General features: G+C 42.9%; 1 protein-coding gene and 1 non-coding gene across 2 annotated transcripts in view; both read right to left on the bottom strand.

Annotated features, from left to right (window-relative positions):
- Positions 1 to 27,556, bottom strand: part of LOC147683454 (diacylglycerol O-acyltransferase 2-like) — a 421,011-nt gene that overhangs the window by 233,778 nt on the left and 159,677 nt on the right. The gene's annotated exons all lie outside the window — the stretch shown is intronic.
- On the bottom strand, positions 3,035 to 3,107 carry TRNAA-AGC (transfer RNA alanine (anticodon AGC)). Its single transcript has one exon. It is a non-coding gene; the product is annotated as a tRNA-Ala (tRNA).

Below are 27,556 nucleotides of genomic sequence, written 5' to 3' on the forward strand. Positions count from 1 at the left end.
TAGGAGTAAAATATAGTAATATTAAGTGTTTAGAGGCGTTCTAATAACTTTTGGGCCAAGTGCCACTGCACCTGATACACCATTCAAATAATAACCCTGTTCCCTGCGAGATAACTGCACTTGTGACTGTCTATTGGTAGTAAAATATAGAAGTATTTGGTGTTTATTGGAGTTATGACAACTTTTGGGTCTGGTGCCACTGCACCTGCTGCACCATTCAAATCATGACCCTGTTGTCTACAAGGTAACTGCACTTGTGACTGCCTGTTTAGTAGTAAAAATACCTTTGCTTCTTTTTGTATATCTGGGTCTACTGATGGTTTTAATGTGTTCATAGACCTTTTAGTTCGCAATGATATGGAAACTTGAGAATTGGCTTTGAAGGAGAACTTTTTTTTGATGACTGCCTTTTTTTTAATTTAATACTGCCATTGCTACATAGTTATAAATTCTGTGTTACAGTGAACTCTGATATAATTACGCTGGAATTTAATTTGTTTATTATTTTATTCCATTTACGATGGCAATAAATTGAGTTTGTATTTTAACATGTATCTATACAATAATTGTGTGTATTTTAAGTGGACCTCGTTAGAGATCCAAATTCTTAATAAAATTGAATTGAATTAATAAAATATAGCAATTTTAGGTGTTTAGTGGGGTGCCTAGAGGTTTTGGTCCTGGTGTCACTGCACCTGCTGCACCATTGAAATCATGCCCCTGTTGTCTGCAAAGTAACTGCACTTGTGACTGTCTAGTTTAAAATTTTAGCAATAATCTGGGTTTAGTGGGGTCCCTAGAGCTTTGCGCCCCGGACTTCTGCACCTTCTGCACCATTCAAATCAAGTCCCTTTTAACTGCAAGGTAACTGCAAATGTGACTGCCTGTTTAGTACTCAAATATAGCAATATTATGTGTTTAGAGAAGTTCTGACAACTTGAGAGCCCGCTGCTACTGCGCCTGCTGCATCATTCAAATTATGACCCTGTTGCCTGCAAGGTAACTGCACGTGTGGCTCCCTGTTTAATAGTAAAATATAGCATCACTTTTTTATACTAACTTTATTTTTAACGTATAGTGTTTATTACAACATTTAAAATTTGATCATAATGACCAAATAGATTAAGTTGAAAAAAATCTATCCAATAATGCCTACAAAGTGCAAAGAAAGGTACTGAGGCATGAACAGGAAATGCCACAAACGTTTTACGGCTAAAGCATCTGCTTTACACAACTAACTAATAAAAAGCAACCATTCCAGCATACTGTTAGAAGCTGTCGGTCTTTTCCGTGGGAAGAGATCTTAACTTGACAGTGAATTGGGCTTAAACAGTGTGAACATCAATCAATCAATCAATCATAGACATTTATAGAGCGCTCTACTTACCCGGAGGGTCTCAAGGCGCTAGGGGGGGGGGGGGTGCTGCTACTACCCGAACAGCCAGGTCTTGAGCTTCTTCCTGAAGGCGAGGTGGTCTTTGGTCAGGCGCAGGTCGGGAGGGAGGGAGTTCCAGGTCTTGGCGGCCAGGTAGGAGAAGGACCTTCCTCCTGTTGTCGTTCTTCGGATGCGGGGGACGGCGGCGAGGGCGTGACTGGCTGATCGGAGGTGTCGTTTGGGAGCGTAGAAGTTGATGCGGTTGTTGAGGTAGCTCGGGCCTTGATCGTGAAGAGCTTTGTGTGCGTGGGTAAGGAGACGGAAGGTGATTCTCTTGTTGACCGGGAGCCAGTGCAGGTCTCTTAGGTGTCCGGAGATGTGGCTGTGTCGTGGGATTTCGAGGATGAGTCTGGCTGAGACGTTCTGGATCCGTTGGAGTCTCTTCTGGAGCTTGGCGGTGGTTCCGGCGTAGAGGGCATTGCCGTAGTCCAGTCGGCTGGTGACGAGTGCCTGGGTGACAGTCTTCCTGGTCTCGGTGGGGATCCACCGGAAGATCTTCCGTAGCATGCGCAGGATGTTGAAGCATGACGAGGAGACGGCGTTGACTTGCTTGGTCATGGAGAGGGAGGAGTCCAGGATGGAGGGGCCACCAGGAGTCGTCCCAGGCGGAGGGCGAGGATCCCAGGATGAGGACTTCCGTCTTGTCCAAGTTCAGCTAGCAGAAGTATCATAAATGCGTTCAGCCTGGGGAAGTTAACAAAAAATACAAAGTTCCACACAAAAGCGAATTAACACAGTAATTCGGCCCTGGGAACTGATAAGGGCCCCCATTTAAGATACACTAAATACAAGAGATTTCACAAGGACAGCGCAAGTGAAACCTAAAAATGGCACGTGTTTCAGGTATCTACATCATAACGCGTATGTGCGCACTATATTTTTTATTTTTCACTTTTACTTTTGTTTGTGCTGTGCAGCCAGTGCTATATAGCACAAACATAGGGGATTATCATTGGGTCTCAAAGGTGAGACCTATTGGCTTTGCCAGTGCTTGTTTCTATTACAGTTGAGAGCGGGCACAAGGGAGCAGGTCAAACGAGCAGGTGAAGTACACTCTTTGTCTCATACCTGCCAACTCACACGGTGTCACAGTGTGACACACTATATCAGCTCCCTTCACGTGGTCACACTGTAAAGAGCTGATATCACACTGTGGCCAGGCTTTGAACTGCCAACTTTGTTAAGGGGTGTACCAACGGAATCAGCCTCAGCCAGCTCTTTTTTTTTGGGGGGGGGGGGGGGGGTGCTTGGGGGAGGGGTGCGGTTCAAAATTGCCTCTTGGGTACCTCTTGGCAGGAGGCCCCGCCCCCTTCAAGGCCCCTCCCGCCTCACACTATGAGATTGTTCTTCAAGTTGGCAGGTATGTTATCTGTTGTTTACCTTGCTTTTATGATATCCCTAGTGAGACCAGGCTGGTGTTTTAGGAATGCCTCGAAATTGTTATGCAAGCCACGACTGGCCGCCCATGTTGCACAGTACGAAGCTTCGTTTGCTAAATGACGTAAACATTTAAACTGAAAATCCCAAAGAACATGCATGTTAATAGTAGAAGAAATGCACAGATCAATAATACATTTATATTTAAAAAAAAAAGCCTTCTGGAGAATGCGGGCATCGATCCCGCTACCTCTCGCATGCTAAGCGAGCGCTCTACCATCTGAGCTAATTCCCCATCTGAACTCCCTCCTGCTGCCTAGTTCTTTTTGACGCAGTCAGCCAATGCGATCAGGTTTCAGTGAAGTGTCTTTTATTTTTACAAGTAAGCGATCATCTGTCAACCGCAGAACATGCTTTCACAGAAAGTGGAATACAACAGAGAAACTGTGCTAGACTTTTACTCTCAATCAAAACAAGGGCCAACTATACCGTTTGAAAGCGCAGATTCTTTTCAGTTGTGTTGGCTCGGATTAGGACGAAGAAAGTATGGTTTCGTGGCATTCTTTTCCCGCCCTGAAACGCATCAAAGCCTCGGCAAGCGCAATAAGCGCTATGTGTAGATACAATAAAGTGAGCATTCGTTAACCCGTCACGAAATGCCCACGTTCACTGAATTCAGTAAAACCAAAGTCTGCGGTCTTGCTTGAAGAAAATCTCCTGAATCGGAGAAGACATGAGCCAATCACACTAGCCCCTCCCCCATGGCTCTGTCAATAAGGGTTAGGTGATGGCTTTATACTCTGAACTCAGGGCGTTGCTGTCGGGAGAGGAAGGAGGGGTACCCGGCCCTAAGAGCAGTGTTTATTTTGTGCAGGTTTTTGCAGGTGGTGGGCGTCAGCACTCAGTTTTGGGGAAAGGGACTTACTTTACATAATCAGACTTCTAGCCAATAGGAGGAAAGACAGAAAAGGGAGAAGGAAAAAGGAAAAAGCAAGCGACAGATATGGAGATACTGACAAATAAAGAAAGGAGGGATGAAGAACAACCAGTGAGAGTGTGGCACAGAGACAGCTGGGGAGTGTGGCGTTGGGGGAAGAAATATGAATTAAGACTAGCCAGCCCTGACATGAGGCAACCCTGCCATTTAGCAGCAAGGGCAGAGGGCTCCGAAGAAAATATTTCTGCATCAAGCACTTAGGTGTTGCTGCTTTTTTTTTTTTTTTTTTTACATAATACGCACTGCCTAAGAGTCAAAGCACGAACAGAGACACACAATATTTAGTAGGTAAATTGCCTAACAAACGCTGTGTAAAAATATGAAAAAGGCTTTAAATTACAAAAAGTGTGTTTAAATATTTTGAAGTGTTTCAATTAAAAAAACAGATAACATCAATGACTCGGGTGACATTTATTACAAAGTACTGTTTGTAAATATGACCTTAAAAACATTCCTCGCTCGCTCCCCCTCATAACAAAGTTATAAGAGGATTAATAGACAAGTCAGTTGTTATCTGGTCCTTACATATGGTCAATACTGCTGTTAGAATTTTACAGTGGTTAATTTGTGGTGGGTACAGGTAGGCCCCGCTGGCTTTTATTTTTAGAAACCGAGACTGTTTTCGACAGCCTATACTATGCTTTGTCTTTCAAGCCCTTAACTTTACAAACAAACACAGTGATTTCTTTCTCACCCTTGTGTGCAGGAACGCGTAAGGTAATCCATGTCAGTGATGCATTTACTGTTACATTTCACTCATTTTACTTGATGTTGCTTGGTGTGTCCCTATTTCCTGAAGGTGTTTTCTTTTCCTAGAAATTGTGTTTCTGCACTTGTGTTTTTCATGTAACAACCAGGTCCTGTAGAGTGCTTACTGTGAACTGAGTTGCCTCTAGGGGGCAGATTTATGGGATTTAGGTGCACAGCAGTAAGTTACCTTGCTGCACTACCTTGCGTCAAAGGGAAAGGGCAGGAATGCGCCATATCTATGGCATACAGCGAAGCCTGTCCTTTCCCCCTGTGCCGTCGCTGGTTCGGAAGCCTAGCGCCAACACAGGCACCCTTGCACCATGGTGCAAGGGTGCCTGTGTTGTACACAGGATTGTTTCAGTGCGTGAAGGGGCACCTTTCTGCACAAAACCAGTCCTGGTAGGCTTTTTCCTTTTTCTACACATAGAAAGAGGAAAAAAAGAGGAGAAATAGTGATATTTCTGCTGGCTGCACCTCCCCTGGGGAGGCGTAAAGTTCTGGTGCATCCCAAGGTATTACTCCCGTCCAATTTATAATGGCCTGTGCCACTCTGGCTATGAAACAAAACTTTTTTCAATTCGAAGAACAGGTTTACCTACAAACATCGGGCACCAGCATGGGGAGCGTTTACGCCCCCAGCTTAGCGAATCTTTATGTTCATTCGTTCGAACAAAATCATGTATTGAACAATGTGAATCCATTCATCGATAACCTTAAGACCTGGAAAAGGTATATCGATGACGTTTTTGTTGTGTGGAGAGGGTCGAGTGACAGTTGCCTTGAATTCTTGGGCTGGTTGAATACTAGAAATAACCATCTCAAGTTCACCATCGAAATTGGTCAACAACAATTAGCTTTCCTCGATCTACTTATTACTGCTGGTCCTGAGGGCCTACAATCAGAGCTTTATAGGAAGCCCACTGCAAGGAATTCATTGCTGTTATTTGACAGCAACCACCCGAAAGCATTAAAAGAGAGTTTACCCTTCAGCCAATTCTTGCGGGTTCAAAGGAATTGTTCTACGAAAACAGCTTTTAAGAAACATTCCAGGGATTTGAGCATGCAGTTGGTGGCTCGGAAATACCCTCCCAGACTTGTCCACAGGTCCATGAAAAGGGCAATGAATAACAATCGTGAAGCCCTGCTGGAACCCAGACCTCCTAAGCCGGACTTAGATTGTCTCACCTTTGTTCAGACCTTTGGAAGCCTCTCCAACAGTATCCAAAGCATAGTCAGGAAACACTGGCCAATACTGAACTCTGGACGCCTTAGTCTTCCCCGCCCCTTGGTTTCATTCAAGAGGGGCCCAAACCTGAGAGATTGACTGGTGCATACCAGGCCACGTGAAGATCCGCCTAGAGCGATAGGTTCACTGTGGAATCTCCCTCCTGTCCAGGGACACCACCCGTGCGGCAATTGTCAGGTCTGTGCGCAAACAACGAAGTCATTGGAGATCGACATTGGCACTGCAAGACCATGGAAGCAAATAAAATTCACCAATTGCAACAGTGATCATGTGATCTATCTCATCACCTGCCCCTGTGGCTACAAATATGTGGGCATGACCACACGAAAGGTCCGCATACGGATATCTGAGCACAAGAGTACCATCAGGTGTGCCAGACAAGCCACAAAATTAACTGCCCATTTCCTAGAGGCAAAACACCTAGCCACTGAATTCCAATGGACTGTTTTGGAACAACCTTTTATCCCAAAACACACAGCAGACGTGACTAAGTACCTGCTGACGAAAGAACAAAGATGGGTACTCAAATTGAAGACTCACAAAGACGGGTTGAATGACGATATCCCTTGGTCTATTCTGTGATTCAACCATAGGGAACAGTAGGGACCTAGAACATCATGTTTCTGCCTGGACACTCTCCCTTGTTTTGACATTCACAAACTGGTCATATAAGATACACCTGTGAGAGTTAGTCCGTTCTGCTAGCATTTGGCCCTAGAGATCTGTAGGATACCATAAACATGTTCTTGCTTGGACACTCGTCCTTCCTTTTTCATTTCACACAAAGGTGGGAGAGATAACACCCTTTAGAGTTTGTCCATCTTGACTGCACATAGGGCTGTCTCCCGTATTTTTTCAGCTGCTCTCTCTTATACTCACTATTTTTGACTTATTACAGCTTGACTGTGTTAGAATATAGGTGGGTTATAAGCCTTTCCTGGATTTAGAGCTCTTTTAACTAGGCTTCTCTGTTGCCATGCCACGAATGACAATTTTCAGCCTTTTATCAATCAGGCAATTCTACATGTCACTGATCTTAAGCGCTGCGCTTTTTCCACCCATAGCGATAGAGGACCGGAGTTTGTTTACTTTTCTCTAGCGTTTTACTCCCACGGTACCTCGCTCGCGTTATGTTTATAGTTTATCCACACTCGGCTCCGTAATGTTTTGATCCCCGTCTCTATGACGACTTAGGGATCGATCTACCAATGACCTCCCCCGGTCTTTGGTCTAACAGCCAATGAGGACGCAGGCGTGCTCGACCCTGAACCAAACACATGAGGCGGTGACGCGCCCCACGTGACTGCTCGACCAATGGGAGCGCGGCTTATTAACAGCCTCACTCTGACCTTCCGGTACCTCCCCAGTCGGCCAGGACGCCGGCCCTGGAGTACCGACGGACAGGTAAGAGAAGTCCTGTCCTTAACGGTTCACTTTTCAAACAGAAGGTTAGTTTTCTTGAAAACGAGGCCTCGGCTTCGCTACTGCTGGGCACGTTTATTTTAAGATACCAAAACGACGCATTATCAGCTACCGGTAATAGGCAGTGCAGTGTCCCTGTATGTGTATGCCTTGGCTGACAGGTGATTTACGCTGCGCATTTCCAACTGAAGGTTCCCTTTTTCTGAAAACAGGGGTCCCGGCTCCGCTACTGCTGGGCATGCTTATTTTAATATACTAATACCATTCATTACCGGCTATTGGTAATAGGAAGTGTGGTGCCCCTGTATGTGCATACTGTGTCTGACATGTGCTTTACATGTTTTCTAGAGCGGTGCTTCATCTTCCCCTGAGCCGCTGCCAGGTGGGGTGAGGCCAGTCTACCTTACAGATCGAGGTAAGGACTGCTAGACATTTGGCTTATGAAATCTCTTTCCAAATGAATTAACATCGGGCTATACTCATATTGAGTACCTGTATATCAATACTCCGAGTGTGATATTTTGTCTGATCCACATGAAACGGACTTTCTTGAGAGCCCATTGGATAATGATAGCTACACTTAACCCTCTTCTCTTTCCTTAGTGATCAACACAGACTGTAAGAGCACCCGGAGCATTCAGGTGACCATATGCACTTGTTTTGTTTGCCTGGTGTCACCCTTCACTTCACTTAATCCACATGGTGCAGTAGCTTTATTTGTATTTTGGTCCTGATGAATGCAAGGACGCAATAGTCCCTTGATTGCAGAAACTAGTCGACCACTTTTACCTCAGGCGGTCTACATAATTAGACAGCCTTAGGTTGCACTTATTTTTAATAATGGTATGTTAGGCACACAGAGAATAAAGTTTGTAGAGTGCTCTTTCTAAACCAATTTTAATACACTCTTCTCTTGGTTTTCTCACTCCCTCACCTTTTCTAGCACTGCACACCCCAGTCCCATGTTCTTGGCCACTCATAACATCGAGAGGCACACCACACTGTCATTGCCTATACTTGTCGAGGAACCCCCTTACCACCGGGTTGACCTCTGAGTGTGGCATCGATCTTCTCAGACAGGTGGTACGGATAAAATCCCAAATGATGAAGGGCGGATCCGTATGGTGACTGATGGGTATTTTCCTCATCCTGTTGAGAGCCTTCTGTGACGCATCTCTTAAGAGGTCAGGGATGGGTTGGCTTTTCTTTGCTTCTGGGCACATTCCTTGAGACCCTCTGGTACTGTTGTTGTTTATAAGCATCCCAAGGTTTACCAGGCCTTGTAAATCTGGGGATGCGTCAAAATCCATAGGTAGGTGTCAAAGTGGGTTCAAGAAGTGGATGGGTGTTCATGACCACACAACTGAGAGCACAGAGGTTAAAGGTGAAGGTAGTGTTATGTTCCCGAGTACATATACTGCGGGGGTGTCTGGAATCAGTCTAAGCACTACACCCAGAGTTTATGTTGTCCACAAAAGCGCTGGTTCTACCGATTAGTGGAAAGTACACAACAGTATTACACATTTCTGACAAAGCTTGCCACTGTGCCTTAAATGTGTTCGTGCAACATGGTGATCTAATCCTTGGACTCTCTACAGAGCACAGTGATTAAAGGTAACATATGTGTCAATTTTAATTATGATTCCATGGGAAGTGTGTGAAGGAATTACACAGGTTTTAAAATATGAAAAGGGATAAGGGAAACGTTCTAGTGGTTGAACCCCCCCTCGTGGCAACTCTCGCTCGCTTCTCTTGATCTCTTCTTTACAGCTTTTGCATTCTCTATATAGGCGCTGGTCTGTGCAAGTAAAGAAAGTGGGCAGAGCCTGAGGGGGAAAGTGGGCGGCAGCCTCCTGAGAAAGATTTGGTATACCTAAACTTACGTTCTGTGCAAATTAAACTCTGGAGATAGAATAATGTTACAAATCAGTTTAATAACCATAAACAAGAGAGTTTATTGTATAGGGCACAGCTTGAACTGAATTTGCTTTCCAATATGATGATCAAGATAATTGATGCACAGTGATGTAAATTAATTTTTCTAAGGTTGCAAACATTAGTCAAGGAAAAAAGTCAGGATTTCAACACCGCTTACTGGTTACACATTGGACAGTATTGCCACTAGAGTGATAATTTTTAATCTCTTTCATTTAACACCAAAGGTATTTTGGGGCATTTTTACGGGAAACAACAGTTACAATGCAACTGTTACAACGGACTACTTTTACAACGCAACTACTACAACGCAGGATCTTTTACAACGCATGCCTTTACAACGCATGACATTACATAGCAGATGCTATTACAACGCATGCCATTACAATGTAAGTATAGGTAAGTTTATCTTTTTTAAAACATTTATTTAAATTGGGTTTTGGGGTACAGGGGTATTTTTAGGGTTCATGGCTAGGTTTGGGTTATGGGGTACAGGGGTATTTTTAGGGTTCAGGGCTAGGTTTGGGTTAAGGGGTACAGGGGTATTTTAGGGTTCAGGGATAAGTTTGGGTTATGGGGTACAGGGGTATTTTTTAGGGTTCAGGGCTAGGTTTGGGTTATGGGGTACAGGGGTATTTTTAGGGTTCAGGGCTAGGTTTGGGTTATGGGGTACAGGGGTATTTTTAGGGTTCAGGGCTAGGTTTGGGTTATGGGGTACAGGGGTATTTTTAGGGTTCAGGGCTAGGTTTGGGTTATGGGGTGTAGGGGTATTTTAAGGGTTCAGGGCTAGGTTTGGGTTATGGGGTACAGGGGTATTTTTAGGGTTCGGGGCTAGGTTTGGGTTAAGGGGTAGAAGGGTATTTTTAGGGTTCAGGGCTAGGGTTGGGTTTTGGGGTACAGGGGTATTTTTAGGGTTCAGGGCTAGGTTTGGGTTTTGGGGTACAGGGGTATTTTTAGGGTTCGGGGCTAGGTTTGAGTTTTGGGGTACAGGAGTAGCTTTAGGGATTAGGGATAGGTTTTGGGTATAAGGGTACATGGGTATTTTAAGGGTTCAGGGCTAGGTTTGGGTTATGGGGTACAGGGGTATTTTTAGGGTTCAGGGCTAGGTTTGGGTTTTGGGGTACAGGGGTATTTTTAGGGTTCAGGGCTAGGTTTGGGTTTTGGGGTACAGGGGTATTTTTAGGGTTCAGGGCTAGGTTTGGGTTATGGGGTACAGGGGTATTTTTAGGGTTCAGGGCTAGGTTTGGGTTATGGGGTACAGGGGTATTTTTAGGGTTTAGGGCTAGGTTTGGGTTATGGGTAGGGCTCCCGGTTTTATGGTATTTTTTTTTTTTACATTTCCGTCTGTATTTATCCATATTTATTTTTGGGTCATTTTTTCTGTATTTATCCACATTTGGAGATAGAATAATGTTACAAATCAGTTTAATAACCATAAACAAGAGAGTTTATTGTATAGGGCACAGCTTGAACTGAATTTGCTTTCCAATATGATGATCAAGATAATTGATGCACAGTGATGTAAATTAATTTTTCTAAGGTTGCAAACATTAGTCAAGGAAAAAAGTCAGGATTTCAACACCGCTTACTGGTTACACATTGGACAGTATTGCCACTAGAGTGATAATTTTTACTCTCTTTCATTTAACACCAAAGGTATTTTGGGGCATTTTTACGGGAAACAACAGTTACAACGCAACTGTTACAACGGACTACTTTTACAACGCAACTACTACAACGCAGGATCTTTTACAACGCATGCCTTTACAACGCATGACATTACATAGCAGATGCTATTACAACGCATGCCATTACAATGTAAGTATAGGTAAGTTTATCTTTTTTAAAACATTTATTTAAATTGGGTTTTGGGGTACAGGGGTATTTTTAGGGTTCATGGCTAGGTTTGGGTTATGGGGTACAGGGGTATTTTTAGGGTTCAGGGCTAGGTTTGGGTTAAGGGGTACAGGGGTATTTTAGGGTTCAGGGATAAGGTTGGGTTATGGGGTACAGGGGTATTTTTTAGGGTTCAGGGCTAGGTTTGGGTTATGGGGTACAGGGGTATTTTTAGGGTTCAGGGCTAGGTTTGGGTTATGGGGTACAGGGGTATTTTTAGGGTTCAGGGCTAGGTTTGGGTTATGGGGTACAGGGGTATTTTTAGGGTTCAGGGCTAGGTTTGGGTTATGGGGTACAAGGGTATTTTTAGGGTTCGGGGCTAGGTTTGGGTTAAGGGGTAGAAGGGTATTTTTAGGGTTCAGGGCTAGGGTTGGGTTTTGGGGTACAGGGGTATTTTTAGGGTTCAGGGCTAGGTTTGGGTTTTGGGGTACAGGGGTATTTTTAGGGTTCGGGGCTAGGTTTGAGTTTTGGGGTACAGGAGTAGCTTTAGGGATTAGGGATAGGTTTTGGGTATAAGGGTACATGGGTATTTTAAGGGTTCAGGGCTAGGTTTGGGTTATGGGGTACAGGGGTATTTTTAGGGTTCAGGGCTAGGTTTGGGTTTTGGGGTACAGGGGTATTTTTAGGGTTCAGGGCTAGGTTTGGGTTTTGGGGTACAGGGGTATTTTTAGGGTTCAGGGCTAGGTTTGGGTTATGGGGTACAGGGGTATTTTTAGGGTTCAGGGCTAGGTTTGGGTTATGGGGTACAGGGGTATTTTTAGGGTTTAGGGCTAGGTTTAGGTTATGGGGTACAGGGGTATTTTAAGGGTTCAGGGCTAGGTTTGGGTTATGGGGTACAGGGTTATTTTTAGGGTTCAGGGCTAGGTTTGGGTTAAGGGGTACAGGGGTATTTTTAGGGTTCAGGGCTAGGTTTGGGTTATGGGGTACAGGGGTATTTTTAGGGTTCAGGGCTAGGTTTGGGTTTTGGGGTACAGGGGTATTTTTAGGGTTTAGGGCTAGGTTTGGGTTTTGGGGTACAGGGGTATTTTTAGGGTTCAGGGCTAGGTTTGGGTTTTGGGGTACAGGGGTAGCTTTAGGGATTAGGGATAGGTTTGGGGTATAAGGGTACAGGGGTATTTTAAGGGTTCTGTTTAAAAAAAACTACTCTAAATAAATTAAATTAATTAAATTAAATTAATTAAATATTTATTAATTACAATTTAAAAAAAAAGATATACTTACTTATACTTACGTTGTAATGGCATGCGTTGTAATAGCATCTGCTATGTAATGACATGCTTTGTAAAGGCATGCATTGTAAAGGATCCTGCGTTGCAAAAATCGCGTTGTAATGGTATGCGATGTAAAAGTATGCGTTTTAACGTCATACATCCATTTTTACAAGGAAATGACAGAGCGCAGAGCTGCCACAAATTTTGCAGCGACACGCACTACCATTTCCAAAATGCAGGGATGCGCTATATTTATAATATTATGTCACACCCCTGTGTTTTCCATAGCACTGGAAAGATTGTTTATGTGTGGGAAGGGACATGGGATGGGAAGGGTATTTTGCTCTTTCCATGTGTGCTGCAGAATGCAGCACACATACAAAAAGCAACAAGCAGTGGCATAGCCAATAGGTCTCGCCTTTGGGACCTTATGAGTTTTTATTTTAAACAACGGAAGAGGGTCTTGACTCGACACTCAGCAAGGCTGAGCCAATAATAACTGAAAAACAACACACCTGCCTATGCTGAGCAGTTCTTTTCTAAAGATGGTTAGAAAAATGTGCATGAAAAATAAGCATGAACACTTGCTTTAAGAATTGCAACATTTGTTTTAATCCTTTGCAGACTATTTTGTTTTTTAGTCTTTCTTTGTTTTTTAAGCATGAGAATACAAAAAAAGTAGTAGAAAAAATACTATACATTTACAAACAAGGAAACAATAAATAAACTTCGGTATGTACATCAATCGCTCAAACTCACATTCAACACATTCATGGCCATCCAGTCATACAAAAACATTCACACTGGTCCCATTGTCATAACACAGTTGTGAAAATACAAGAAAAAATGGCATTTGCTAATTATAAACATTAGTCACAGTTTTTCAGTTCTTTCCAGCAGAATGATTATTTTCAATCCTATAATATATCCTTGTAAAAAATAATAATGACACGGGACCGGGTCAGGTCGACGCGTTTCGAACCCTATCGTTCCTAGGGTTCTCTTCAGGACCACAGTTTTACTACAAAAGAAGAGGAAAGCAATAATCATTACTCCGAAACCTGGGAGATCAACGTCTCAACCGATGTCCCGCTAAACTCAGCCTACCTCAAAAAAGTGGGTCTAGGCTCCTCAAGTCGTGTGGTGAAGCCAAAGTATGTATTCCCAGCAAAGGAGAGAGCGGAGAAGTGCTGTGAAAGAGAACAAATAACCTCAATCATACACACTCACAGATATATCTTTGTGTCTGGGCTAAAGAAATCAAAGGGCCGGGATCGCGCACTCACCTGTGGAGCAGCTCGTGTCTGCTTGAACAGATGCTTGCCAGATGGGTAGAGCTCGGTCCGCGTAGTGTGTGGATCCGGCGTCCCTGAAAGGGGAGGGGAAAACTATGCGTGAGGGCTCGAAATTCGGAATTCGAAGTTCGGTAGTAAGGCGCCAGTGTAGCGGAGATGGACCCGCGCAAACACGTGCCTTGGTCAGCTTACCTTGAAAAAAATATTCCAACACTCCAAAACAGTGATTCGGGAAAGATCGCTCCTCACCCTGCAGTAACTCGCAGGTTACTGAGGCCTTCCTGCGGTGTAACTCAAGAGAATGCTCGCGCCCCAAGGGAAGTAGGGAGTTGTAGTCTCATGTAAGGTGTTCTGGGAGATGAAGTCCTGTGGATGGTGTCATGGATAAGTTTTGTAGATTTCAGAGATTTCGTTCAGTCCATTAACCGCTGTGTCATATTTCATGATCAGCAAGGCCTCTCTCTGATTCAATCTTATTTCCAAGTCCCCTCCTCTTGGGTCTTTTTCGATTTTGGACAGGACCGTCCATTTGAGACTATTTTTATCATGTCTTTTCATCAACCAATGGTGTACCAAGGGCGCATTTTCAACTTCTCTACGAAGTCTAGATTTGTGCTGCGTAATGCGTTGTCTAACCTCTTGGGTTGTTTTCCCAATGTATAGCTTTGGGCAGGGGCATAGGATGGCATAAACAACATTCTTAGTTTTACAGTTTGTGAAAGCTTCATGCTTCCAATGAATGTTGTTAAAGGAGAACACTGTTTCTTCCATAGTGTCATGACAGCAAATGCAAGTACCACATTTGTGATGTCCTTTAGTTTGGGGAAAGCCGAATAGGCTTCTTAGAGTAGGTAGCTGTTTACTGGGTAATGCTGCCCTCACGACATGGTTGGCCACGCTCTTTTCCTTCTTAAAGGCAAATAACGGTGGATTCCTAAAGTCTTCATGCAGATCTTTCACTAGATGCCAATTCAGATTTATCAGCCTCTTCAGTTGATTGGCAGCAGGGCAGAAGGTAGAAACGCACACCAATCGGTTTTGCTCAGCCTTGACTTTTTTGTGCATAAGTGTTTCTCGAGGCGTCCACCACGCTCGCTTGAGGGATAGCTTTAAAAGTTTTCTCGGATACCCTCTCTGGAGAAGCCTCTCCATGAGAGAATTGGCATGATCAAAATAGTCCTCTTTTCCAGAGCAATTCCTTCGGATTCTCAGGAATTGCCCAAACGGTAAATTCTGTCTCAAACTTCGTGGGTGGTTACTGGTGAACAACAATGCCTTGTTCCTATCAGTCGATTTTCTGAATAGAGTTGTTTCCAGATTTCCGTTACGGGGGACAACTTTCACGTCCAAAAATGTGATGGATTGGTTGGACGATGTACAGTTAAATTTTATGTCGCTTGTGCGTCCATTGAGCCATTCAACAAACCCATTAAGGGTTTCCAAAGTCCCAGACCAGATGAAGAAAACGTCATCAATGTACCGCATATAATGCGAAATTTGATGACTAAATGGATTATCATTGTAGATGAATTTCTTCTCGTATAGACCCATGAACATGATCGCTAGTTCCGGGGCAAATGGACACCCCATGGCTACTCCCTTCACCTGGAGGAAGTAGTCTGAGTCGAAAGTGAAAAAATTCTTCTTTAATGCGAAGGAAGCCAGCTGCAAAATGAACTCAGAAGGGACCTGACAAGGTCTGGCACGCGTGTCCAAGAAACATGCAAGTGTCTCAAGGGCCTGATCTTGGGGAATCTGCGTGTATAAAGACACGACATCCAGCGTCACTAGAAGTTGGGAACTTTGTTCAAAAGATACTGTGCTGATTCTTTGCAGGAAGGCCGTGGTATCTTGAAGGTGTGCTGGAATCTCTTCAATGAAGGGTTTAAGGAAAAACTCAATGTACTTCGCCACTGGTTCTAGTAAGGACTCACACCCAGAAACTATGGGGCGTCCTGGCGGGTTGACTTCATCCTTGTGAATCTTAGGTAATAAATAAAAAACTGGAGTACGTGGGTTCTTATTCTGTAGAAAAATCAATTCCTTGGGTCCAACGAACCCTAGATCAAATCCTTTCTGGATCGCTACAAATAGTTCACCCTGGATTTCAAGTGTAGGATTTTTTGTAATGCGCCTGTAGCATGAGTTGTCATCCAGTTGGCGGAGTGCTTCCGTTTTATATTTATTAATGTCCCAGATCACCACTGCTCCCCCCTTGTCTGCTTGCTTGACTACTATGGTTGTGTCATTTTTTAAAGTTGTTAGAGCCTCTTTTTCAGCTTTTGCAAGGTTAAATCTCACAAAGTTCTTCTTCTTTTCTAGGGCCGATATTCCTGATAGAACTGTTCGTTCGAACGTGATAACCTCTTTGGGAATTTTTGAGCCGGCAGGGCAAAACGTGGATTTCTTCCTTAATCCCGTTACTTCTGATTGATGTTCCTCGCATGTATCCAAAAAGAAAGTTTTTAATCTTATTTTTCGACAGAATTCCAAAGTTTCTAACTTCATCTTAATGAAGTCTGTGGGTCTCGACGGGACAAATCCAAGGCCCTTTATCTTGACGAAGGCCTTGGATTTGTCCCGTCGAGACCCACAGACTTCATTAAGATGAAGTTAGAAACTTTGGAATTCTGTCGAAAAATAAGATTAAAAACTTTCTTTTTGGATACATGCGAGGAACATCAATCAGAAGTAACGGGATTAAGGAAGAAATCCACGTTTTGCCCTGCCGGCTCAAAAATTCCCAAAGAGGTTATCACGTTCGAACGAACAGTTCTATCAGGAATATCGGCCCTAGAAAAGAAGAAGAACTTTGTGAGATTTAACCTTGCAAAAGCTGAAAAAGAGGCTCTAACAACTTTAAAAAATGACACAACCATAGTAGTCAAGCAAGCAGACAAGGGGGGAGCAGTGGTGATCTTGGACATTAATAAATATAAAACGGAAGCACTCCGCCAACTGGATGACAACTCATGCTACAGGCGCATTACAAAAAATCCTACACTTGAAATCCAGGGTGAACTATTTGTAGCGATCCAGAAAGGATTTGATCTAGGGTTCGTTGGACCCAAGGAATTGATTTTTCTACAGAATAAGAACCCACGTACTCCAGTTTTTTATTTATTACCTAAGATTCACAAGGATGAAGTCAACCCGCCAGGACGCCCCATAGTTTCTGGGTGTGAGTCCTTACTAGAACCAGTGGCGAAGTACATTGAGTTTTTCCTTAAACCCTTCATTGAAGAGATTCCAGCACACCTTCAAGATACCACGGCCTTCCTGCAAAGAATCAGCACAGTATCTTTTGAACAAAGTTCCCAACTTCTAGTGACGCTGGATGTCGTGTCTTTATACACGCAGATTCCCCAAGATCAGGCCCTTGAGACACTTGCATGTTTCTTGGACACGCGTGCCAGACCTTGTCAGGTCCCTTCTGAGTTCATTTTGCAGCTGGCTTCCTTCGCATTAAAGAAGAATTTTTTCACTTTCGACTCAGACTACTTCCTCCAGGTGAAGGGAGTAGCCATGGGGTGTCCATTTGCCCCGGAACTAGCGATCATGTTCATGGGTCTATACGAGAAGAAATTCATCTACAATGATAATCCATTTAGTCATCAAATTTCGCATTATATGCGGTACATTGATGACGTTTTCTTCATCTGGTCTGGGACTTTGGAAACCCTTAATGGGTTTGTTGAATGGCTCAATGGACGCACAAGCGACATAAAATTTAACTGTACATCGTCCAACCAATCCATCACATTTTTGGACGTGAAAGTTGTCCCCCGTAACGGAAATCTGGAAACAACTCTATTCAGAAAATCGACTGATAGGAACAAGGCATTGTTGTTCACCAGTAACCACCCACGAAGTTTGAGACAGAATTTACCGTTTGGGCAATTCCTGAGAATCCGAAGGAATTGCTCTGGAAAAGAGGACTATTTTGATCATGCCAATTCTCTCATGGAGAGGCTTCTCCAGAGAGGGTATCCGAGAAAACTTTTAAAGCTATCCCTCAAGCGAGCGTGGTGGACGCCTCGAGAAACACTTATGCACAAAAAAGTCAAGGCTGAGCAAAACCGATTGGTGTGCGTTTCTACCTTCTGCCCTGCTGCCAATCAACTGAAGAGGCTGATAAATCTGAATTGGCATCTAGTGAAAGATCTGCATGAAGACTTTAGGAATCCACCGTTATTTGCCTTTAAGAAGGAAAAGAGCGTGGCCAACCATGTCGTGAGGGCAGCATTACCCAGTAAACAGCTACCTACTCTAAGAAGCCTATTCGGCTTTCCCCAAACTAAAGGACATCACAAATGTGGTACTTGCATTTGCTGTCATGACACTATGGAAGAAACAGTGTTCTCCTTTAACAACATTCATTGGAAGCATGAAGCTTTCACAAACTGTAAAACTAAGAATGTTGTTTATGCCATCCTATGCCCCTGCCCAAAGCTATACATTGGGAAAACAACCCAAGAGGTTAGACAACGCATTACGCAGCACAAATCTAGACTTCGTAGAGAAGTTGAAAATGCGCCCTTGGTACACCATTGGTTGATGAAAAGACATGATAAAAATAGTCTCAAATGGACGGTCCTGTCCAAAATCGAAAAAGACCCAAGAGGAGGGGACTTGGAAATAAGATTGAATCAGAGAGAGGCCTTGCTGATCATGAAATATGACACAGCGGTTAATGGACTGAACGAAATCTCTGAAATCTACAAAACTTATCCATGACACCATCCACAGGACTTCATCTCCCAGAACACCTTACATGAGACTACAACTCCCTACTTCCCTTGGGGCGCGAGCATTCTCTTGAGTTACACCGCAGGAAGGCCTCAGTAACCTGCGAGTTACTGCAGGGTGAGGAGCGATCTTTCCCGAATCACTGTTTTGGAGTGTTGGAATATTTTTTTCAAGGTAAGCTGACCAAGGCACGTGTTTGCGCGGGTCCGTCTCCGCTACACTGGCGCCTTACTACCGAACTTCGAATTCCGAATTTCGAGCCCTCACGCATAGTTTTCCCCTCCCCTTTCAGGGACGCCGGATCCACACACTACGCGGACCGAGCTCTACCCATCTGGCAAGCATCTGTTCAAGCAGACACGCGCTGCTCCACAGGTGAGTGCGCGATCCCGGCCCTTTGATTTCTTTAGCCCAGACACAAAGATATATCTGTGAGTGTGTATGATTGAGGTTATTTGTTCTCTTTCACAGCACTTCTCCGCTCTCTCCTTTGCTGGGAATACATACTTTGGCTTCACCACACGACTTGAGGAGCCTAGACCCACTTTTTTGAGGTAGGCTGAGTTTAGCGGGACATCGGTTGAGACGTTGATCTCCCAGGTTTCGGAGTAATGATTATTGCTTTCCTCTTCTTTTGTAGTAAAACTGTGGTCCTGAAGAGAACCCTAGGAACGATAGGGTTTGAAACGCGTCGACCTGACCCGGTCCCGTGTCATTATTATTTTTTACAAGGATATATTATAGGATTGAAAATAATCATTCTGCTGGAAAGAACTGAAAAACTGTGACTAATGTTTATAATTAGCAAATGCCATTTTTTCTTGTATTTTCACAACTGTGTTATGACAATGGGACCAGTGTGAATGTTTTTGTATGACTGGATGGCCATGAATGTGTTGAATGTGAGTTTGAGCGATTGATGTACATACCGAAGTTTATTTATTGTTTCCTTGTTTGTAAATGTATAGTATTTTTTCTACTACTTTTTTTGTATTCTCATGCTTAAAAAACAAAGAAAGACTAAAAAACAAAATAGTCTGCAAAGGATTAAAACAAATGTTGCAATTCTTAAAGCAAGTGTTCATGCTTATTTTTCATGCACATTTTTCTAACCATCTTTAGAAAAGAACTGCTCAGCATAGGCAGGTGTGTTGTTTTTCACTTATGAGTTTTTAGCCATGCAATAGTTGATGTTGTTGCACAAAGGATATGTGTTGGATAACTAAACACTCATAAGGTCCCAAAGGCGAGACCTATTGGCTATGTCAATGCTTGTTTTAGATGCGGCTTCTCTGAAGAAAGGGACGCGACCTCCGGGAAAATGAAAGCGCCATATGGGCTCAATCATCGTTTGTCCTCTTGGGCACAATTTGAAAAGCCCTTTTCTAGCACTGCTAAGCCATAAAGATGATGATAAAGTTAGTCCTTACTTCTGGATTCTTCTAAACTGCTTGCAACACTATAATAAGTATTCTTTTCACGGTAGTGGAGTTGAAGCCTTTAACTGTATAATTAACTTAATTGATATCATGGCATAGCACTGAGTTGATTAATCGTTTTCAGCTCCAAAAACCACAAGGAATCTGTGTTTTCTTTTCCTGTAAACATTATGCTAACTGCCTACTTTCCTTCTCCTCAAAATGCTGACCCAGGCTATTTGTCTACTCATGCCCATGAAGACAGCATGCTCCTGTCATTAGCCGCATCTGTCAACGCATGATTTGTGCCTCCATTTTGGCTAATAAACTGGGAATGGGGGCATCAGGTCGGTCTCCTGCATTCAGAGTGAGTGGTCTGGATACGAGTAATTAGAGAGGTGTTTTAAAGATCAAAATCATGCCTCTGACAATAATGTGTGGTCCTGACGATGGGCAGAGACAGAGCCAATTGTGCTGCCGAGGCTGATATATAGGATATAAATGTATGTGACAGGCCTCACTACTACATTCCTCGACCAACGATGTCTCGCAGCTTTAATGGCTCGAGACTCTAATGCATAGGTTATCGAGGTGTCGCTCTGCAAAGGTGCAAGAAACGCAACGCAGGCAGTGTTGTATTTAGCAGTCAACAAACATTAGAATTATAGGCTTTAGGGGCCTTAAAGTCAAAGCAAACTGCTGGTCAGTCCGCTGAAAGGCTTACTGAGACCTCCGTAAACCCAAGTGCTCATAAATCCTGGTGGCTCCATATATTAAATGATAGGGAGGCAGGCTGGTTCGCGCCGTCGAAAATAACCGGGGAAAATGACAAACATGATTAAGGCAAGATTAAGGGGAACAAGCAATGTGTATTTTATGAAACTTGAAATTTCTTCAAGAGATTTGCACCATACGGTACTGCCTTAACTTGTGTAAACAAGCATGCGTGCCTCGCGTTGAAGGGAAAAAAAAGACGAGGAGAGGAGGAGGCAGCAAGGGGAGGGGAGAGAGGAGGGGGGCTGCGCCTGTTTTCTTTGCGGGAGCGAACAGAAACCATCTCTTTGTAATTAACAGATGGTTTGAAAGCTCGCTCCCGCAAGGGAATCGCCAAACGTGCACGCTTTGCAATTCACAGCAATGCAACGTGTGCACGTTTTTGCCTGCAAAGCTGAATCGATTTCAAGAGGTTTCCTTCCTAAGCAACGCATGCGCGCTCCGTAGGCGAGACCTAATAACGATGAGAAACAAAAACCATTCTAGTGTCTGTAATTGCATGGCATTCGTTTTTGGCGCTGCCTCAGATTTACAACTCTTTATCTGGGGGGTTCAAAAAGCAATGGGTGTTGCGGTGCAACACCCACAGCAACACACATTGCACGTCCCTTTCACGCAGATACCAGAGTGAAAAGGTACCATATTTACAAAGCGACCGTAAGCCACAAAAAGTGGCTTAAAGTCACTTTCTAAATATCGGGCAGGGCATTGCGCCACCGGAACGCCACTGGAATATCAAAAAAGTGACATTCCGGTGGTGTAATCCCCTTGTGAATTTGCCCCATGATTCGGTAAGGAGCTAAATAGAACACTGTGTTACATAAATATGCCACTCATCAGATGCAAAAAGTCTTTCTTAAAAAACTGTATAAAGTTTAGTTACAGGAATGCAGAAGAATATGGGGCATATTTAAAAGCGCCCATTGCCCCCGGAGCATCACTTTTTTTAAGCTCTGGTGGCACAGCTCCATTTTCAATATTTACAACGTGGCGCTAAGCAACTTAGCATGGCTTAACGCCACCTTGTAAATATGCCCCTATATGTTAATATCACTGACTTCCACTAAAACATGTTTTCAGGAAAGGCACAACACAAAACAAAGAGGTGTCAGAGATGGTAGAGAGTCAAAATATCGAGTTTTAATTATCAACTAGACACAATATCGAGTAAAAAATATAGAATGGACATAATATCGACTATACATAATTTAGACTACCAAAATATCAACTAGAAAATTTTAATATCGAATAGAATGGACATAATATCGAATCAAAAATATAGAATGGACATAATATCGACTAGACATAATATAGACAACAAAAATATAGAATTTCTGGTAAGTTAATATTAATTTTTAATTTTTGTGTAATATAATTCTGTAGCGGGTTGTGAGTTTATAGGGGAATAGGGTGGGAAGTAATTTAACTATAATTAATTAAATATGTTATTTTATTTATTGGTATTTATTTATAATTAATTGTTAATTAATTATTAATTGGTACTTAATTAAAATATAATTGGTAATTAATTTTAATTGATTAATTGATAAATATGTTAATTTTAGTGATTTATTTTCTGTAGCGGGTTGTGGGTTTATAGGGGAATAGGGTGGGAAGTAATTCAATTATAATAATTTAAGTATTTTTTTTATTTATTGGTATTTATTTAGAATTAATTGTTAATTAATCATTAATTGGTAATTAATTAAAATATATTTGTTGATTAATTTTAATTGATTAATTGAAAAATATGTTAATTTTAGTAATTTATTTTCTGTAGTGGGTTGTGTTTATAGGGGAATAGCTTGGGAAGTAATTTAATTGTAAGTAATTATACTTTTTAAATATTTTTTGTCTAATTTTTATTTATTTTTATATTGTAAATTAATTTATTGGTAATTGGTAAATAATTAGTATTAGTAGGTAATTTTTATTATTAGTTAATTTTTATTTGTAATTTTAATTGATTAATTCATATATTTTATAAAATTGTAAAATATTTTAATTATTTTGTAATTGTATTAATATTTATGTTATTTATATTTATATATGAAGTATTTACATTCCCTACTATTGCACTCACTGGAGTGGGAATAGTAATTTTTACCCCTACGCTATCCAACACTTTTACTACTGTTGCACTCACTGGAGTTGGAATAGTAATTTTTACCCCTACGCTATCCAACACTTTCCCTACTGTTGCACTCTCTGCAGTAGGTATAGTATTTTTTACCCCTACGCTATCCAACACTTTCCCTACTGTTGCACTCACTGGAGTGGGAATAGTAATTTTTACACCTACCCTATCCAACGCTTTCCCTACTGTTGCACTCTCAGGAGTTGGAATAGTAATTTTTACCCCTACGCTATCCAACGCTTTCCCTACTGTTGCACTCACTGGAGTGGGAATAGTAATTTTTATCTCTACGCTATCCAACGCTTTCCCTACTGTTGCACTCACTGGAGTGGGAATTGTAATTTTTACTCCTACACAATCCAACACTTTCCCTACTGTTGCACTCACTGGAGTGGGAATAGTAATTTTTACCCCTACGCTATCCAACGCTTTCCCTACTGATGCACTCTCTGGAGTACGAATAGTAATTTTTATCCCTATACTATCCAACGCTTTCCCTACTGTTGCACTCACTGGAGTGGGAATAGTAATTGTTACTCCTACGCTATCCAACACTTTCCCTACTGTTGCACTCACTGGAGTGGGAATAGTAATTTTTACCCCTACGCTATCCAACGCTTTACCTACTGATGCGCTGTCTGGAGTTGGAATAGTAATTTTTACCCCTACACTATCCAACGCTTTCCCTACTGTTGCACTCACTGGAGTGGGAATAGTAATTTTTATCCCTACGCTATCCAGCGCTTTCCCTACTGTTGCACTCACTGGAGTGGGAATAGTAATTTATACTCCTACGCTATCCAACACTTTCCCTACTGTTGCACTCTTTGGAGTGGGAATAGTTATTTTTACCCCTATGCTATCCAATGCTTTCCCTACTGTTGCGCTCTCTGGAGTGGGAATAGTAATTTTTGCCCCTACGCTATCCAACGCTTTCCCTACTGTTGCTCTCTCTGGAGTGGTTATAGCAATTTTTACCCTCTCACTATCCAACGCTTGCCCTACTGTTGCACTCTCTGGAGTTGGAATAGTAATTTTTACCCCTACGCTATCCAACGCTTTCCCTACTGTTGCACTCACTGGAGTGGGAATAGTAATTTTTACCCCTACGCTATCCAACGCTTTCCCTACTGTTGTGTTCACTGGAGTGGGAATAGTAATTTTTAACCTTACGCTATCCAACACTTTCCCTACTGTTGCGCTCTCCGGAGTGGGAATAGTAATTTTTAACCTTACGCTATCCAACACTTTCCCTACTGTTGCGCTCTCTGGAGTGGGAATAGTCATTTTTATCCCTACGCTAACCAACGCTTTCCCTACTGTTGCACTCTCTGGAGTGTGAATAGTAAATTTAACCCTCTAGCTATCCTACGGAAAAAATATTGTATATGTTTTGTTAATAATATGTATATATATATTTTTATATATATATAGATATGTTTTAAAATATATATATATATTTTTTTTAAGTTACATTAATTATTTATTAATTTTAAGTTTATTTAATTATTTTAAGCATGTTTAAATTAATTATTTTTATTATTATATTACTTTTAAATTACTTTTAAGATATTTAAAAAATTCGATATTTTGACTGTCTATATTTTTTCCTATCGATATTTTGGAGTCGATATTTTTGTACTTACCTGTTTGTAGATAGGAAATCGATATTCTGTCAGTGATCCGTCAGAGATCACACAATGCCTGGATAGCCCCAGGATGATAAGCTTTGCTATATAAATACCGACTGACATGACTAACACAAAGTTGGCTCTCCTGGTACAAGTCTTTATTGCAACACATTGAAGTGCAGAGTTTGACTGCAGACAGTTCCACAAACATGTTCTGCATGTGAACAGCACGAACAAAATTGAGGTTGAAAGGTACCATTTTCGATTCTATTTTTGCGCTCATCTTTTACGCACATTTGGAATTATTGTGTTAAAAACAGAATTGGGGAGGGAAAGGGGAAATGCCCAGGATTCCAGCCTGCCTTTTGCTTAGATGATTAAACAACAGGGGGTGGTGATGGACAGAGTTTCTGAATTAAGCAGAATACTCTCACCCAGTCAAGAGATCAGGGCTTAATCCAACACCGTTTTTTAGCTCACTGCACCATCTCAGCTCAGAACCTGGCTATATGCAAATTAGTCTGTCCCTGGCCCAGTGAATCATGGGAACAGGGCAAACCAAACTGAGGAAATAGAATTTTTGGGTAATCAATGTGTCCCCCACTCGCACCCTATCCATGCACCCATGTTCCATGTATGTCGTGTAATTTCTTTTCCGTGCATGCCACAAAGACGCATATGCATTTGCGTCCAACGTTAACATGTCAGTTATCCAGTCCTCCATGAAAACCACGTTAATTTGGCTTTTAGGCCTATGGTGCCAACGTCTTTACATGGTGCACTTTTAAATAACGCGAAGCACACGTTTTCCACGTTTTCTGGCTCAGTCGAGCCAGGCCCTTAATTGAGACTTTGAGTCTCTTCTGTCTCTGAAACTGCAGTTTAGGTATGCATCCCTGACCTCTACCTTACTTCCTGCCCAGCGAAGCGGTGCCCGGCTCAGCCTGGCCTGCCTGCCAAGACAGTTTTTTGCCTACAGTTATCTGCTCAGCCTCCTCGAAAACACATTCCAGTCTAGTGAAATAGGTAAACATATTCCCGGCTGCAGAGCAAAGGGCCCGGCCTTCCTGTCCTCCTTGCAAGTGATTTACAGAACCCGTTACCATGGTAGGCCCATGGCCCCACGCATTGCACCAAGACACGTATGCACGCACTAGCATTTAGTATTGAACGGCCTCTGCTCGAGAGACCTTTTACTTCAGACAATACATCCTCCAAACATAAGATACCAGATATGCTATAGGTACAGGTCGTTCTGACATCCCCAACACCAGACTCTTCTACTAGAGCTAAAGTCAAGCCCCCAGCTTTCCCCAGTTACACGTCTATACTACGTCATGCTCAGTTGCGCACGCACCCATGCCAAAGGTTTCTGCTGACCCTGCAGAATTTCTCTATGCATCCACCCACTTATGACACTTCTGTGACGTCTCCAATACACGCCTACGTGTACGCCCTCTTACACACCTCCTGTTACGCACATGTGTTCTTATCTCTCTCTTTTCACTTGTTACGCCTACTATATTCATTTCAATTATACTGTTTTACTATATATAATGTGAGATGTTAATAAAATGTTGAATGTCCCTTCCTGAACCTTAGTGGTGATGGAACTCGATGTCCCGGTTCTCGAGAACCTTAATTAAAGCCCGTATGACTCAGATACCACGGACTCTGCCTCTCATTTTTTGAGCTATCCTTTATTGTCATTTAATGTATAGAAAAATAGTCCGGTAATTTTATTTACCGCATAATCTGGCGCCCGAACAGGGACCCCTCCCCTTCATCACGCGCCGGTGATGTACGCAGGCCCCTGACCCTTCTACAGCTGTGACGGAATCCTGTGCACACCTGCGGGTTTTCCTGCTATCTCCCTCAGGCCCACGGAGGAGACTGAGACAGCGGTCCGGCATCCAGACGAGGCGGTGAGGAATGCGGAGAGTCCCGACCAGAGCCCCAAGTCGAGAGAGCAAGGTCCGAGGTATCCGGAAGCCCACCTGTTCCGAAGCGCAAGCGTAGTAGCAGCATAGACGTCGTAGCAGTCCAGTCCAGTCCAGTTTCCGAGGCCTTCAGTTTTGCTTCCCGGTGAGTACCGTTGTTGGGAACGCATCTAGACGGGTTCATTAATTTGTGCCCGGTCAAGACGGGTCTGGGTACACAGACCTGGTCCAGACGTGTTCACTTAGTTGAATACGGTAAGACGTGTCCCTTCATGGGACCGGTATTGTCTGTACTGTTTTAGCAGTGCATCTAGTAATCCAGTATTCTAGTATTGTTTCTCGAGATTTTCAGAATTTGTGTTTTTATGTACCAGGTAATATCAGTCTGAAATGTTAAATGTGTTTAATGTTGTGGTATGAATGATTGTTTGCTATTCATTACTGTGTTTACTGTGTTCACGTTCAAGTCAATTCAAAAATGCTGCTGTTCTCGAAATTACGTCAGATAGGAACTAGGAAAGGGATACTCGAAGAAGCAGTTCCGGTCCCGCCTAGGGACACTCCAGGACATTTTATGTACCACAAACACGGCTTAGATGCCATACTGTACCTAGACTTGTGGGTGGATTATACTAGGGATCTGGAAGAGAAGTATAGATGGCCTGTCTCAGGGACATGGGATGCTGAATGCATCATGAGAGTAGAAGAAGCACTATGGAAAAAGAAAGCCAGACAATCCCAGAAAGATGCCATAGAATTGTGGCGTAAAGAAGCGTATAGAAGAACAGAGAAAGAAATCAGGAAAGCAGAGAAAAGTAGAGAAGAATCTGAAAAAGCTAAAGAAAGAGAGTTACTAGAAGAAGGTGAACGAGTTAGAGCAGAACAATTGGACAGACAAAGAAATGCCCTTATTACAGGCATGTATCCTGTTCTCGCCGAGGGCCTGCCCAGGGCGACCCCGGAAGTACCCCGTAACTTGCCGCCACCATTGGTCCCGACTAAATTACGTCATAAACAGACCGCCGCGGAAATTTTCCTTTCCTCTTATTTAGATGACACGGTCCCAGAATATGCAAACAGAAATCCTCCTCCAAATGCTCATCCTCCCAACCCTGTTCACGTTCCTGTTGATGACACGACTCCTCCTCCCACTGTCTCATCTGCCACTGTTCAGGCCACTGGTCCTACCAATCCTTTTAATGCGCCTGCAACTCAGGGCCCACCTGTATTACCTGCACCTACATTACCGCCTACACTGCCACCAGTGACAGCACAGCCAGTAATAGTCGACGATCCCCTTCCAGGGGGAGCAGTAGGAGGTCTCCCCGTCACCCCGCCTCCAC

Source organism: Lissotriton vulgaris, chromosome 11 (assembly GCF_964263255.1).
Source record: "Lissotriton vulgaris chromosome 11, aLisVul1.2, whole genome shotgun sequence".
Lineage (NCBI taxonomy): Eukaryota > Metazoa > Chordata > Amphibia > Caudata > Salamandridae > Lissotriton > Lissotriton vulgaris.